Source organism: Coccinella septempunctata, chromosome 4, assembly GCF_907165205.1.
Source record: "Coccinella septempunctata chromosome 4, icCocSept1.1, whole genome shotgun sequence".
Taxonomy (NCBI): Eukaryota; Metazoa; Arthropoda; class Insecta; order Coleoptera; family Coccinellidae; genus Coccinella; species Coccinella septempunctata.
In genome coordinates this window covers 20,252,513-20,256,408 of record NC_058192.1, presented here as the reverse complement: position 1 = coordinate 20,256,408, position 3,896 = coordinate 20,252,513, and positions in this window count along the sequence as shown.

Sequence of the window (3,896 nt, the reverse complement as noted above, 5' to 3'; positions counted from 1 at the left end):
GTCTGATAAAATCAGATCATGAACTTCATCTATATTTTCAGGGACTGACACAGAAACTGGCCTTCCGAAAGGTCATCATCTTCAATGGAAAATTCACCTCTTTTGAAGCTTGCAGTCCAATTTTTCACGGTCGCATACGAAGGACATTGCTCACTAAGAGTATTAAGCATATATCTTCGTAAATCTGCTTACCTCTTAACCCTTTTAAATACAGGTACTTGATGATGGCTCGATACTCCAATTTTTCGATTTTCACAATTTCGGTGGGCATCTTCTTTCTTTTAATTTATTGCGTAAATCTGGTTTATTTTTTTGACCTCAAACTTCACACTGACACTTCTAATGAGTTATTGTTCGTTGCTATGGTAACGCAATATTTTTTTTATGGCATTGAACTGGTCTAGGCTAACGGGATATCAATACATCTTCGTAGAATGTAGGAGAAAAGACACTCTTACTATTTGAAGGTACAAACATAATGATGACTAACTCGAATATATCTTGGATGGATATTATGAGGTGCACTTCTTCCAAAGAAAATTAATTCAAATGCAATAACACCTGCTGATATTAAACTACCAAATGTTAACAAATAAACGTCACTCAAAATATTAACGGAAATACCATATCGACGAGAAAGAGTAGATTCTGACTATGGTTTCTGTCTCATTTGACCTCGTCAGATCAACACAACTCATACCTCGACGAAAATGGAATAAATTTTCTTCCTTTTTATTCGATGTCACTAGCAGATATGATGTAGGAATACATTCTAGCGACATCTGATAGAAAATGAGGAATAACCCAGTTCTTTTTCCTAATTCTCAGAGAGCAGAATTCCCTACTCAACAATATTTCCAAAATATTTTCATTTCAAAATCGTAGATTGCTTACTTATCCACGAGGAAATTCACCAGAAAACCGAACGTACAGATAAGCGTATTGACAAAGACGAAACGTAATCCCCCAAATCAGTGCTATAAAGATTAGATGTGACAAGGTTTTAAGATCAGTCGATAAACCACGGATCAATACCTGCGGATATCGATAGTTAATCTGAGATTTATTTCGGCGCGCTTTGTTCCTCAACTCGAGAAATCGTAAAATTGATTAGGTAAATCCTGTTACCCCATTAGATCCTTTGAACATAAATATTATTCGATAAAATCTAATCTACGATGAGGTATTTATCGAATTGCTTCAGTTTAGTCATCCTTGGGAAATTCAGGATTGTCAAGATACAGATCGCGAATGCTCGAAAACATTGGCCATAAAACCAACGCCTTTGATATCTCAAAATAGTTCAAGGGCCCTTCAGGAATATTTGAATACTATTTTGTTATAATCATTTCATTAGACTCAGGGAATGATTGAAGAATTTCTCAAAGAAGACAACATCAATGGCTAGCAGTAACCATCGTTAGGTGGGAACAACTCCTTAGGAAATTATGTATTTGAAGTACAACTTCACTAGAAAAAAGTTTGGGGATGATCATCCACATTTCAACTAATTTTGAAAATGAATTTGAATTCATTTTGAATATTCCAAACTTTTCAATTTTTTTCAAAAGTGAACTTGGTTTGATCCAGATTTCACTTCCCGGAATGCATTTCCTCATTCTCAAAAGCTACCCTCTCAGGTCTACTATAGAAGAAATGCTTCTTCGCGAAGGACTGGTTAAAGACGTAGTCGAAGAATAATAGTCAAAAGTATTTATACTTCAATTCAAATAACATAAACATAAAGTCGTGCACGTCGCAAAATAATAAAATTGTAGGTAGATATTGTATATTTTTTTATGGGCTTATTTTGAGGGGCACCACTAGATGATCTCTTTTCTCACGCGATACATAAGAAGTAAAATTTTGAAACGTGTCGAACGATCATGGTGCATTCATTCCTTATCCTTTAATCTACCTCTAGATGTATACAATGTTTATCCCAGATTGATAAAAAACCTACATTTAAATGATATTGAGTCATAATATATATTAATGACGTAATGTTATATGATATATCTACTGGTCAAGAATTTGTCGAGCAACTTCATTGTAACCTATCCATGTGTGAATACACGTACCCGATATATGCCTGATAATAATGAAATTGAAAAAAAAAACAAAGTACCTACTATCTAGACCCACATTTTCTTTTCGAGAACTCTGAAGGTTAGTTTTAAACCCTTAAACTGAAGGGGTAGAGCTAGAGAGGTAAAATACTCATCGAGCCACACTACAAAATCAATTTTGTGTGATTAGTTATGAATACATTTGAATAGCAATTCTATTTCTTGCTTTAAGGAAAGGAACAGTACTATTCCAAGTGTAATCTACACTGCACTTTGAATCAGCTGATTTTCAGTGTAGTTGAGCATAGACATAGAGACAAGGATTGAGCAATGTCAGCATGAAAATGTCTTTTTTATAGAAAGAGAGAAATGATCGTCGGGAATTTACCTGTCTCTTTTTTGTTCACATAGAGGTGAGTGTGGACCAATCAAAATTCTAGAAAAAGACAACTGCATTCCTGACGTGCGTTTCTCTCTGTCACTTTTTTTGACCGTATTTCATGCATAGCTATAAAGGGAAGGCACAGTCCATGTCTATATGTCTATGAGTTGAACAAACGAATGAAAAAAACACTGACGTTAGTTTGTCACGCTCATAGACTAATATGTAATTCTGATTTAAAATTTACGTTTCTCAGAAGATTTCTTGCTTTCTCATCCTTTTGAAAATTTTAAATTTAATCGTATCCATTTTGAAGTAGATTACTGTGACGTCCGTGACATTAACATCAAATTTTGCATCTCACACCACAGGATACTAATATTACACCTCCTTTTGACCAGGTGTAGGGTGTAGATAAATTACACCTCCTCTACACTGGTGTAAATCCAATCAGCAAACGAATATCTACTTAAATCGAGAGTAAGTTACACCGAGTGTAGGAAAGTGCTACACTTCCTATGCAAAAGAAAGGACCTAATTATACTGGTCCAGAGTTTTGTTACCTGATACTTAATCTATGACTATTGCAAGTGAGTCGAGCAATTTTTTTCATTAACTACAATTTACAATTTGAGTTTATTCGATCTCATGGATGATTATGTCTGTTTAAGTTATCAATATGATGACTTATGATTATATTCCATTTGTGGATACCTATTTGTGTTCGATTATATTTTGTTAATCAATATATTCGTTAGAGAACGGTTAATTAATATGTTTAAATATATGACTGAACAGTAATAACATTGAACTGTTTTCATTTCTATTAAGTTTTTTTGTATATCCCTAAAACAAAATGGTATTCCATATTTGGTGATTATCCTCTAGTACATTTTTCAATATAACTGAGTAAATGCACAGTAGATGTAAACATAAACATAGAGATGTTGAACACACTTTTTCTTGTTGTTCACGTTATCTTCCCCTTCCTCTATCTAGCCTATCTAAGGGTCTATCCTCTTTGATGGATAGTCAATAGTTATAAACGGGTTACAACCTTATGGTCTATTATTCCCCTCCATCAGAGCTGTTCTCACCTCTGCTCCTTATAGCTCGCCTTCCAGTTCCAGAGTTTTAATGAACTCGAGTATCTAGAAAGGCTTCAAGAAAGATATACTTGGTATACAAGTATGGCGAGACATTCTGTAACAGGAGTTTCCTCCCGTCAGAATCTACACTTGTCAATTTCGGATAAACCTATTCTTATCTTATTCCTGAGGCAATAGTGACCCCTAAGGAAGTAGGCGAGAAGGTATAACTTATTCTTAGAGGGATCTTTTTGAACTTGCAAACTGTTTAGTTTATAATGTTATTTCAATCCAAAAGACTAAAAATTTGGTCCTTCCAGCCAGATTTATTTTTTTTTTGGCTCAGGAAACTGAAGA